Source organism: Heptranchias perlo, chromosome 20, assembly GCF_035084215.1.
Source record: "Heptranchias perlo isolate sHepPer1 chromosome 20, sHepPer1.hap1, whole genome shotgun sequence".
NCBI lineage: Eukaryota > Metazoa > Chordata > Chondrichthyes > Hexanchiformes > Hexanchidae > Heptranchias > Heptranchias perlo.
Genome location: NC_090344.1, coordinates 29,667,621 through 29,680,477, shown reverse-complemented (window position 1 = coordinate 29,680,477; position 12,857 = coordinate 29,667,621). Strand labels below are relative to the sequence as shown.

At 45.8% G+C, this 12,857-nt stretch overlaps 2 non-coding genes across 2 annotated transcripts; both read left to right on the top strand.

Annotated features, from left to right (window-relative positions):
- Positions 1 to 5,899: 5,899 nt before the first annotated feature.
- trnag-gcc (transfer RNA glycine (anticodon GCC)) lies at positions 5,900 to 5,970 on the top strand. The gene has a single exon. It is a non-coding gene; the product is annotated as a tRNA-Gly (tRNA).
- Positions 5,971 to 8,902: 2,932 nt separating this feature from the next.
- On the top strand, positions 8,903 to 8,973 carry trnas-gcu (transfer RNA serine (anticodon GCU)). Its single transcript has one exon. It is a non-coding gene; the product is annotated as a tRNA-Ser (tRNA).
- Positions 8,974 to 12,857: the final 3,884 nt, after the last annotated feature.

Below are 12,857 nucleotides of genomic sequence, written 5' to 3'. Positions count from 1 at the left end.
AAGCGCCAACGACCATGAAAACAAAACCCAGTTCTTCAGTTAACATCCCCCGTGTCACAAGATACCCCATGGAAATTTCACGGAAAAGTATGCCGCTGTCCTTCCGAATGCCAGCCCTGCTTTCTTAGTGCTTGTCTCTGGAACAGTCACGCAGATCGAAATGTATCGATTGGTTTCAAGGCACAAATGAACATTGGTGCGAGCGGGACATGTGCCCCCGAGAAACAGCGGTCGATGTGGAGCAAACTTAAAGGCGTAAGAATGTGAAAGTGAATGTTACAGTTGGCAAGGCCGCAGGAAAGTCTCAATGAAATGGACGATGATTGTGGAAGGAAGAAAATGCTGGAAGAAGCGACAGGTCTGAATTTTGGATCATCCAGCAGAGACACATGAGAGAACAATAACAGGATACAGACAAAGGTGCTGGAGGCAGAAAGAAAAAGCACGAAATAAGAGGAATGAAAAGAGAGTGACTTAGTGGAGCGCGAAGAGATACAGTAGCATAGTGGTTATGTTAAGTGGCTAAAAAGCCAGAGACCTGAACTCAGAATCCGGGGTCACGAGTTCATAATCCCGCCATGACAGCTGGAGAAATACAATTCATGAAAAATAAAAGTTGGAATTAAAATACCAGTATCAGTAATGGTGGCCATGAAACAACCGGATTGTTGTAAAAACCCATCCGGTTTACTCATGCCCTTCAGGGAAGGAAACCTGCCTTCCTTACCCAGTCTGGCCTCTATGTGACTCCAGACCCACAGCGACCAATGTGGTTCATTCCTAATTGCCCTCTAAAATGGCCTGGCAAACCACTCAGTTGTAAAATCTCGATTAACAAAAAAGTCTTAATAAAACCGGACGGGCCACCAGGCACCGCACACGACAAAGGCTCAAACCAAGCCCAGTCGAGTCTGCAAAGTCCTCCTCACGAACATCTGGGGACTTGTGCCAAAATTGGGAGAGCTGTCCCACAGACTTGTCAAGCAGCAGCCTGACATAGCCACACTCACAGAATCATACTTTTCAGCCAAAGTCCGCAGACTCTTCCATCACCATCCCTGGGTATGTCCTGTCCAACCGGCAGGACAGACCGACCAGACAGTGGCGGTAGAGTGATTTGCAGTCAGGATGGGAGTGTTCAACATTGACTGTGGACCTCATGGCATCAGGTCAAACATGGGCAAGTGAAACCACCTATTGACAAGCCCTCAGCAGCTGATATCAGTCCTCCTCAATGTTGAACACCAATTGGAGGAAGCACTGAGGGTAGCTGGGGGATTTCAATGTTCATCACCAAAGGTGGCTCGGTAGCACCACTAATCGCGGAGACCTGAAGGGCATTGCTGCAAGATTGGGCCGACGGCAGATGGTGAATGAACCAACACGAGGGAAAAACCAACTTGACCTCGTCCTCACCAATCTTCCTGTCGCAAATACATCTGTCCATGACAGTATTGGTAGGAGTGACCACTGCATAGTCCTCTTGGAGACGAAGTCCTGTCATCGCACTGAGGATACCATCCAACGTGATACGTGGCACTACCACCTTGCTAAATGGGTTCGATTCATAACAGATCCAGCAGCTCAAAACAGGGCATTCCATGAGGTGCAGTGTGGCCATCCTGCAGCAGCACAATTGTATTCCAGCACAATCTGTAACTTCATGGCCCGGCATATTCCTCACTCTACCAACAAGCCAGGGTATCAACCCTGGTTCAATGAGGAGTGTAGAAGAGCATGCCAGAAACAGCACTAGGTGTACCTCAAAATGAGGTGCCAACCTGGTCAAGCTACAACTCAGGAGTAAATGCATGCTGAACAGCGGAAACAACATGCTATAGATTAGAGCTAAGCGATTCTACAACCAATGGATCAGGTCAAAGCTCTGCAGTCCTGCCACAGTCAATCGTGAATGGCGGTGGACAATGAAACAACTAACGGGAGGAGGAGGCTCGGCAAACTCTGTAAATTTCCCCATCCTTAAATGATGGCAGAGTGCAGCACGCGAGTGCAAAAGACAAGGCTGTTAGCGTTTGCAGCCAGAAGTGCCGAGTGGATGAATCCATCATGGCCTCCTCCCCATATTCATAGCAGCCAGTCTTCGGCCAATTCGATTCACTCCACGTGATATCAAGAAACGGCTAAGTGCACTGGATACAGCAAAGGCTGTGGGCCCCGACAACATTCCGGCTGTAGTACTGAAGTCTTGTGCTCCAGAACTAGCTGCGCCTCTCGCCAAGCTGTTCCAGTACAGCGACAACACTGGCATCTAACTGACAACGTGGAAAATTGCCCAAATATGTCCTGTCCAAAACAGCGGGACAAATCCAATCCGGCCAATTACCGCCCCACCAGTCTCCTCTCAATCATCAGCAAAGTGATGGAAGGTGTCGTTGACAGTCCTATCAAGCGGAATTTACTCACCAATAACCTGTTCAACGATGCTCAGTTTGGGTTCCGCCAGGTCCTCTCGGCTCCAGACCTCATTACAGCCTGGGTCCAAACATGGATAAAAGAGCTGAATTCCAGAGGTGAGGTGAGAGTGAATAACCTTGACATCAAGAGAGCATTTGGCCGAGTGTGACACCAAGGAGCCCTCGTTAAATTGAAGTCAATGGGAATCAGGGGGAAAACTCTCCAGTGGCTGGAGTCATACCTAACACAAAGGAAGATGATAATGGTTGTTGGAGGCCAATCATCTCAGCCCCAGGTCATTGCTGCAGGAGTTCCTCAAGGCAGTGTCCTGGGCCCAACCATCTTCAGCTGCTTCATCAATGACCTTCCCTCCATCATAAGGTCAGAAATGGGGATGTTCGCTGATGACTGCACTGTGTTCAATTCCAATCGCAACCCCTCAAATAATGAAGTAGTCCGAGCCTGCATGCAGCAAGACCTGGCCAACATCCAGGCTTGGGCTCATAAGTGGCAAGTAATATTCGCGCCAGACAAGTGCCAGGCAATGACCATCTCCAACAAGAGACCGTCTAGCCACCTCCTCTTGACATTCAACGGCAATACCATCGCCGAATCCGCCACCATTAACATCCTGGGGGTCAACATTGACCAGAAAATTAACTGGACCAGCCATATAAATACTGTGGCTACGAGAGCAGGTCAGAGGCTGGGTATTCTGCGGCGAGTTACTCACCTCCTGACTCCCCAAAGCCTTTCCACCATCTACAAGTCTCAAGTCAGGAGTGTGATGGAATACTCTCCCCTTGCCTGAAGTAGTGCAGCTCCAACAACACTCAAGAAGCTCGACACCATCCAGGACAATGCAGCCCGCTTGATTGGCACCCTATCCACCACCCCAAACATTCACTCCCTTCACCACCTGCGCACAGTGGCTGCAGTGTGTACCCTCCACAGGATGCACTGCAGCAACTCGCCAAGGCTTCTTCGACAGTACCTCCAAAACCCACACACTCTACCACCGAGATGGACAAAAGCAGGAGGCACATGGGAACAACACCACCTGCACGTTCCCCTCCAAGTCACACACCATCTCGACTTGGAAATATATCGCCGTTACTTCATCGTCGCTTGGTCAAAATCCTGGAACTCCCTTGCAAACAACACTGTGGGAAAACCTTCAACACACGGACTGCAGCGGTTCAAGAAGGCGGCTCACCACTAGCTTCTCAAGAGCAATTAGGGATGGACAATAAATGCCGGCCTCGCCAGCGACGCCCACATCCCATGAACGAATAAAACATTAATGTGAAGACATTGGCTCCAGAAGCGAGGTTGCACCTTTACTTTTCCTACCGTCTCAATCTTTCTTTTACCTTCTCTGCTGGTGTTGCAGGTTCGATCAGGCATCGCCGTTTCAGGAAGCCTGAGAAGTCCATCAGGGGACAATACGAGAGACAGAGACAGGGAGAGATAGAGAAATGCATGCAAAGAAAATAAAGAGAATACATAGAATCATACAATCATAAAATGGTTACAACACAGAAGGAGGCTGTTCGGCCCATCGAGCCCGTGCCGGCTCATTGTAAGACCGATCCAGTTCGTCCCACTCACCCGCTCCTTCACGTGTGTTGCGCCTTGGAAATTTCCGTACCCTGTCCTCCGGAGCTCAAACATTCTCTGGATATAATTCAATTCTCCCAACAGCAACACCGAAAAGATGTCGGAAGCTATTTGCTGATTTTTCACGAAAAGCATTGAGACAGGAGGGGTCGTGCGGGTTTTGAAGCTGAGATCCCGCGTATATCATTTAACATAAACCTCGAAGCGAGAATCATACCCCGAGACCCACGAACCGCTGCCAGTGCAGTCGTGCAGCCAGTTGAAATGTGCGCTGCCTCCCACTGCCGATCGGCCATCCTTTCAGACCTCTTCTGTCCATCCAATCTCGTTTTCTATTCTGGTGCACATCAATATCAAGTTGTACATTAACTACTTCCAGTGACCAATATCAGCATCCCTTTACCAAATTGGTTTCGACGGTACCACTTGAATTATGAAGTAAGACGTTTCAGAATTAGTTGCTCTGAAACTACATTGCTTGGGAGGAGACTGAGAGATGCAGATAAACATCGGAACGTTGGAGTGCATTTCCACAGATTCCAGAAGGTAGCAGAACAGGTAGATAATGTGGTTGAGAAGTCATAACGGTTTCTCTCCATTATTAGCAGAGGCATAAAATATAAGAGCAGGCGTGTTATGTTAGAAATTTATAAAACAATAGTTAGGCCACAGCAAGAATACTGGGTGCAGTTGTGGTCACCACATTACAGGAAAGGTGTGATTGCACTCGAGATGGTACAGAGGAGATTTACGACAATGTTGCCAGAACTGGAGAATTTTAGCTATGAGGATAGATTGGATAGGCTGGGGTTGTTTGCTTTGGAACTGATGAGGCTGTCGGGAGATTTAATTTAGGTGTATAAAATAATGACGGGCCTGGATAGAGTGCATAGCAAGAATCTATTTCCCTTAGCAGGGAGGTCAATAATCAGAGTACATGGATCTAAGATAATTGGTCGAAGGATTAGAGGGCAGCGGAAGATATATTTCCCACCCAGTGGGCGGTGGGGGTCGGGAAATCACTGCCTGAAAGTGTGGGAGAGGCGCATTGAAAAATAAAAACTTCAGTATGCACCTGAAGATCCGTAACCTACAGGATTAGGGACCAAACGCTGGAAAGTGGGATGAGGCTCGGTACCGATTTTTCGGCCGGCACAGGCACGATGTGCAGAATGGCTTCCTTCTGTGGCCTAACTTTCTCGGATTCTACGATATGATTGCCGTCTGTCTCGGCATCGTGATAACATATACTCTACCATAAGTATACTTTAATCAAATTGGTGCTTTGTTTCATTGTGAGAGCGAAGAGACATAAGTGTATAAGCATTAGCTACAGCAGCAGGGTTGCACCTTTACTTTACCTACCGTCTCAGTCCCTTTTTTTACCCTCTTCTGCTGGTGTTGCAGGGTAGATCAGCCTTCGCCGTTCAAGGAAGCCTGAGAAGCCATCAGGGGTCAAAAAGAGAGACAAGAGACAGAGACAGGGATGCATGCAAAGAAAATAAAGAGTATAAATGTCAGGTTTTGCAAGCTAGCAGAATTTAAGTTACAGATTGGGAGATATTGCTTCTCGGTCTTGAAATCTTGGAAGAGAAGATTGGACGCCCAATTAAAAGCACCGGCCACGTTGAAGTATCTCTCATGCTGGGAGAGAGGTGAATGTGTTCAATTAATTCCAATTAATGTATTTGAGCATTGAAGAGATCTTCAAGCCGCAGCACTGCGAGCCGAATTCAAACCTGAGCAGGAAAACTCCATTGGAGTTTTGACACAACAGCTTTCACCACTCGTCCATCGCAGCTGGAAACGGCATATTCATTCAGACAGGATTCCATTTAGAAACATGGAAACTTTGCACAAGCCAGCATTGGTGGTTCAGGGGTAGAATTCTCGCCTGCCACGCGGGAGACCCGGGTTCGATTCCCGGCCAATGTACGACCATTTTGCACCAAGGAGGAACTTCGGAACAGGACTCCGGTGTTTGTTCCTTCCAGCCGATTCCGCAACTCAATGATATCATGGCTGAGTTGTGACCGAACTCCCTGTCCCCGCCCTCGTCCCATATCTCTAAATACCTTTGGTTAACAAAAATCTTTAATCACGGGTTTGAAATTAACAATTGTGCTCGCATCAAACTGCCGTTTGTGGAAGAGATTTCCACACTTCTACCTCCCTTTGCTTGTCGACGTGTGTCCTAACTTCACTCCTGAAAGTCCTGACTCTAATGTTTAGGCTATGCCCCCAAGTCCTAGACACCCCAAAGAGCGGAAATAGTTTATTTGTAACTACCCCAACAGTTCCTCGTAATACCTTGATAATTTCGATCACATCAGCCCTTAATCTACTAAATTGCAGGGAATACAACCATAGTTTGTGTAATCTCTCCTCGTAATTTAACGCTTAGAGTCCAGGTATCATTCCAGTAAATCTACACTGCACTCCCTCCAAGGACAATATACCCTTCCGAAGGTGCGGTGTCCAGAACTGAACACAATACTCCAGGTGTGGTCCAACCAGAGCTTTGTGCAGCTCTAGAATTTTGTCTATTCTCGTCCTCTAAATATGTAGGCCACCATTCCATTAGCCTTTTTGATTATTTCTTGTCCCTGTCCATGATATGTTATTGATCGATGTACATGGACACCTAAGTTCCTTTGGAACTCCACAGTTTCGAATTTTTCACTTTTTATAAAGTATTCTGATCTATCTTTGTGAAGTCCAAAGTGGATGACCTCACACTTGCCAAAATTGAAATCCATTTGCCACGGTTTTGGCCATTCATTTATTATATTAATATCTCTCTGGAATGTTGTGCATTCATCTACACTGCTTACAACGCTGCCCATTTTGGGGCTATCGGCAAACTTCGATGTGTCGTTCTCTATCCCGTCATCTAATATCAATGAAACCACCTTGACATGGGGGAAATTCCAATTCAGCATCAATCTCTTCATCACCTTGAGACATTTTATTTACTTTACATGTGTTGCGCCTTGGGAACCTCAGCACTCTGTCCTCTGGAGCTCAAACATGATCTGCATGTAATTCAATCCTACCAAATGCAATTGTGAGAAGATGTCAGAAGCCAGTTGGTGTCTTTTAACTCAAAGTAGTGGCACAGCAAGGCTCATCGGGGACGTGAACCCGGAACTTCTCGGATATTAATCAACTAAAGTCCCGAAGCGAGAATCATGCATCGAGATCAACCAGGCGCTGTTACTTGCTTCGTGCAGCCAGTGTGAAGTTTCGCTGTCTTCCAAAGCCGATCGGCCATCCTTTCAGACCTCTTCTATCCATCCAATCTCGTTTTCTATTCCGGTGTGCGGTAATATCAAGTTGTACACTAACTATTTCCTGTCGCCAATATTCGTTTCCCTTTACTGAATTGGTTTCGTCTGTACGACTTGTATTATCAAGTAAGACGTTTCAGAATTAGTTGCTCTGAAACAACATTGCTTTGGAGGATACCGAGAGGTGTAAATGAAAAGAGGGACCTTGGAGTGCATGTCCACAGATCCCAGAATGTAAGAGGACAGGTAGTTAACGTGGTTACAAATGCATACAGGATACTTTCCTTTATTAACCGAGGCAGAGAATGTAAGAGCAGGGAGGTTATGGCAGAAATTTTAAAACAATAGTTAGGCCACAGCAAGAATACTGCATACAGTTGTGGTCACCACATTACAGCATAGATGTGATTGCACTAGAGATGGTACAGAGGAGATTTACGACACTGTTGTCAGAACGTGAGAATTCTAGCTATGAGATTAGATTGGATAGGATGAGGTTGTTTGCACTGGAGGTGAGGAGGCTGTTGGCAGATTTTATTGAGGTGTATAAAATTATGACGGGCCGAGATAGAGTGGATAGCAAGGATCTATTTCCCTTAGCAGGGAGGTCAATAATCAGGGTACATTGATCTAAGGTAATTGGTAGAAGGATTAGAGGGGAGAGGAAGATTTTTTTTTCCACCCAGTGGGCGGTGGGGGTCGGGAAATCACTGCCGAAAAGGGTGGGAGATGCAGAAACCCTCATCGCATTGACAAAATAAAAACTTTAATATGCATGTTAAGATCCGTAACCAATAGGATTAGGTATCAAACGCTGGAAAGAGAGATGAGGCTCGGTACCGATTTTTCGGCCGGCACAGGCACGATGTGCAGAATGGTTTCCTTCTGTGGCCTAACTTTCTCGGATTCTATGATAGGATTGCCGTCTGTCTCGGCATCGCGATAACATACACTCCACCATAAGTATACTTTAATCAAATTGGTGCTTTGTTTCATTGTGAGAGCGAAGAGACATAAGTGTATAAGCATTAGCTACAGCAGCTGGGTTGCACCTTTACTTTACCTACCGTCTCAGTCCCTTTTTTGCCGTCCTCTTCTGGTGTTGCAGGTTAGATCAGCCTTCGCCGTTCAAGGAAGCCTGAGAAGTCCATCAGGGGTCACACAGAGAGACAAGAGACAGAGATAGGAAAGATAGAGAGATGCATGCAAAGAAAATAAAGAGTATAAATGTCAGGTTTTGCAAGCTAGCAGAATTTAAGTTACAGATTGGGAGATATTGCTTCTCGGTCTTGAAATCTTGGAAGAGAAGATTGGACGCCCAATTAAAAGCACCGGCCACGTTGAAGTATCTCTGATGCTGGGAGAGAGGTAAATGCGGTCAATTAATTCCAATTAATGTATTTGAGCATTGAAGAGATCTTTCAGCCGTAGCACTGCGAGCCGACTTCAAACCTGAGCAGGAAAACCCCATTGGAGTTTTGAGACAACAGCTTTCGCCACTCGTCCATCGCAGCTGGAAACTGCATATTCGTTCAGACAGGATTCCATTTGGAAACATGGAGACTTTGCATAAGTCAGCATTGGTGGTTCAGGGGTAGAATTCTCGCCTGCTACGCGGGAGACCCGGGTTCGATTCCCGGCTACTGCATGACTGTTTTGCATTCTGCACCAAGGAGGAACTTCGGAACAGGATTCCGGTATTTGGTCCTTCCAGCCTGTTCCGCAACTCAATGAGATCATGGCAGAGTTGTGACCGAAATCCCTGTCCCCGACTTCGTCCCATATCTCCAAATACCTTTGGTTAACAAAAATCTTTCATCACGGGTTTAAAATTAACAATTGTGCTCACATCAAACTGCCGTTTGTGGAAGAGACTTCCTCTCTTTGCTTGTAGAAGTGTATCCTAACTTCACTCCTGAAAGTCCTGACTCTAATGTTTAGGCTATGCCCCCAAGTCCTAGACACCCCAACGAGCGGAAATAGTTTCTTTGTAACGACCCCATCAGTTCCTCTTAATAGCTTGATAATTTCGATCACATCAGCCTTTAATCTACTTAATTACAGGGAATACAACCATAGTTTGTGTAATCTCTCCTCGTAATTTAACGCTTAGAGTCCAGGTATCATTCTAGTAAATCTCCACTGCACTCCCTCCAAGGACAGTATATCCTTCCTAAGGTGCGCTGTCCAGAACTGAACACAATACTCCAGGTGTGGTCCAACCTGAGCTTTGTGTTGCTCTGGAACAATGTCTATTCCCTTGTATTTTCGTCCTCTAAATATATAGGCCACCATTCCATTCGCCTTTTTGATTATTTCCAGAACCCGTCCATGACCTGTTTTTGATCTATGTACATGGACACCTAAGTTCCTTTGGAACTCCACAGTTTCGAATTTTTCACCTTTTGGAAAGTATCCTCATCTATCTTTGTGAGGTCCAAAGTGGATGACCTCACACTTGCCGAAATTGAAATCCATTTGGCACGGTTTTGGCCATTCATTTATTATATTAATGTCTCAATGGAATGTTATGCTTTCATCTTCACTGCTTACAACGCTGCCCATTTTGGAGGCATCGGCAAACTTCGATATGTCGTTCTCTATCCCGTCATCCAATATTAATGAGACCGCCTGACCTGGGGGAAATTTACATTCAGCATCAATCTCTTCATCATCTTGAGACATTTTTTTAATTACATGTGTTGCCGAGGCATAGAATGAAAGAGCAGGGAGGTTATTCTCGGAATGAATATAACACTAGTTTGGCCACAGCTGGAGTTTTGCGTACAGTTGTTGTCACCACATTGCAGGAAAGGTGTGACTGCACTCGAAATGGTGCAGATGTGATTTACGACGATGTTGAGAGGACTGGAGAATTTTAGCCATGAGAATAGATTGGATAGGCTGAGGGTGTTTTCTCTGGAACCGAGGAGGCTGAGGGGAGATTTAATTGAGGTGTACAAAATTATGACGGGCCTGGATAGAGTGGAAAGGAAGGACCTGTTTCACTTAGCAGGGAGGTCAATAAAAAGGGGGCGTAGATTTAAGGTAATTGGTAGAGGATTGGAGTGGAGCAGAGGGGATTTTTTTCCACCCAGCGGGTGGTGGGGGTCTGGAACTCACTGCCTGAGAGGTTTGGAGAAGCAGAAACCCTAATCGGATTTAAAAAGCAATTCAATATGCACTTGAAGAGCCATAACCGACAAGACTACGGACCAAACCCTGGTAAGTCGGGCGATGCTGGATACCTCTTTTCCGGCCGGTACAAACACGATGGGCGGAATCGCCTCCGCTGGCGTAAATTTTTAAGGTGTGGAGATGCCGGTGATGGACTGGGGTTGACAAATGTAAACAATCTTACAACACCAAGTTATAGTCCAACAATTTTATTTGAAAATCACAAGCTTTCGGAGGCTTCCTCCTTCGTCAGGTGAATGTCGGTGAAATTTTTAAGATTGTCTGATTCTCTGATATGATTGTCGTCTGTCTCGGCATGGTGATAACATACACTCTACCATAAGAATACTTTAATCAAATTGGTGATTTGTTTCACTGTGAGAGCGACGAGACATAAATGTGTAGACATTGGCTGCAGCAGCTGGGTTGCACCTTTACTTTTCCGACCGTCTCAGTCTTTCTTTAACCTTCTCTGCTGGTGTTGCAGGTTCGATCAGCCAACGCCGTTCAAGGAAGCCTAAAAAGTCCATCAGGCGACAACACAGGAGACAGAGACAGGGAGAGAGAGAGAAATGCATGCAATGAAAATAAAGGTTATCAATAGAATCATACAATCATAAAATGGTTACAGAACAGAAGGAGACTATTCGGCCCATCGAGCCCGTGCCGGATCATTTTAAGAGCAATCCAGTTAGTCCCATTCCCCCGCTCCTTCCGGTAGCTCTATATTTTTATGCCTTCAAGTATTTATCGAATTCCTTTTTAAAACCCACGATTGAATCTGCTTCCACCATCCTTTCAGGCAGCGCATTCCAGATTACAACTACTCGCCGGGTAAAAAAGTGTTTCCTCATATCGCCTTTGGTTCTTTTGCCAATCACCGTAAATCTGTGTCCTCTGGTTCTCAACCTTTCCGCCAATGGGAACAGGTTCTCTTTATTTACTTTATCTAAGCCCTTCATGATTTTGAACACTTCTATCAATTCTCCTCTTAACGTTCTCTGCTCCAAGGAGAACAACTCCAGCACGGGGTAAATGCGGTCAATTAGCTTCAATTCATTAATTTGAGCATTAAACAGCTCTTTAAACGTTACTGTGAAATTATGGTAGCGTGGCCTCGCGGTCTAAGGTGTTAAATTTAATTTCTTTTGATGCCTGGGTTTGAATCCCGCTGCTTTTAGAATTTCTGCCAATGTTTATTTTGTTCTGTTCACAGAAATCCCGATTGTAGTGCGATGGAGCAGAGGATGTGAAAGAAGCTGAAAGTGTAACTGCAGATATTATTTTCATCACGGGGACAGGACACGTTTCCACAGGTAAGGTCCTCTCACCTTAAGATTATTTCCAGCAGAGTGGGACAGGTGATCAGAGTGACCGGGCTCTAGCGGCGCAGTCAGTGCACGCTCCTTATCTGACAGTACAGGGTCGGGAAATGCCGAGGTTGTTGGATGAGTCTCACCGAGATCAACGAATCCTTTTCCTTGTGAACATTTCGAACGGAGCTGAACGTATAATTGAGTGTTCCAAAATGCATCAATTAGTTGTATCGCTACGTGGTTCATCTTGTTGCAATATCAGATGAGATATTTAGTGTTATTAGTTTACAGGAGGGAGGCTGCGGAATTGGAGCCATAAACTATCATTTTGATCAATCTACTAATTTTGGGATTTAGCTTGAGTTTTAAACCAGCGCGTTAGAACGCTCAGCCACGATACTTTCCATCTTGCGATCATCAGGAGCTACTTTTACAGGAATTGAATTACTGCAAGCAAGAATTATACCCCTCAAACACCAATGCTCGAAAAGCAGCAGGATGAATGTGTCCAGTTAGAAACCTGTCTGAAGGAACATGCAGTCTGACAGAGCCTGAAGTTCAGCAGATTGACTGTTGCGGTGAGCAGATGATGAGCCTCCTTCTTGAGAGTGTTTCGCCAATCCAGCTCAGAGTGGATTAAGCATTATAAATTCGGGTGGGACTGGAGCCACTTGTGTAAGATGAAGTGCAGGGGGTTGTTTCCCTTCCTTGACGAGCATTAATGATCCTGTTGTAGTTTTGCTGCAAAATTTCACTTCCCAGCGCCGAAATCACCGAACCCTGAGCTAAAATTCAACGATGGTGAGATTCGGACTCACAACCTTTAGCAGTGATTCGAAGAAGTCCCACTTGCTACACATGGCACTAAAAATCGGCTATCGATTAGGTTATTTGACGTTACCCTTATGCTGCTTGGGAACTTTTGCTGCGCTGCAGTAAGTGGTTCAAAAGCTCAGTGGGGATTCAAAGCGCTGCTGAGAAATCGACAAAGCGATGGTTTGTGCAATGCATAGTGTTCTCTCACTCTCTCTCTGTCTCT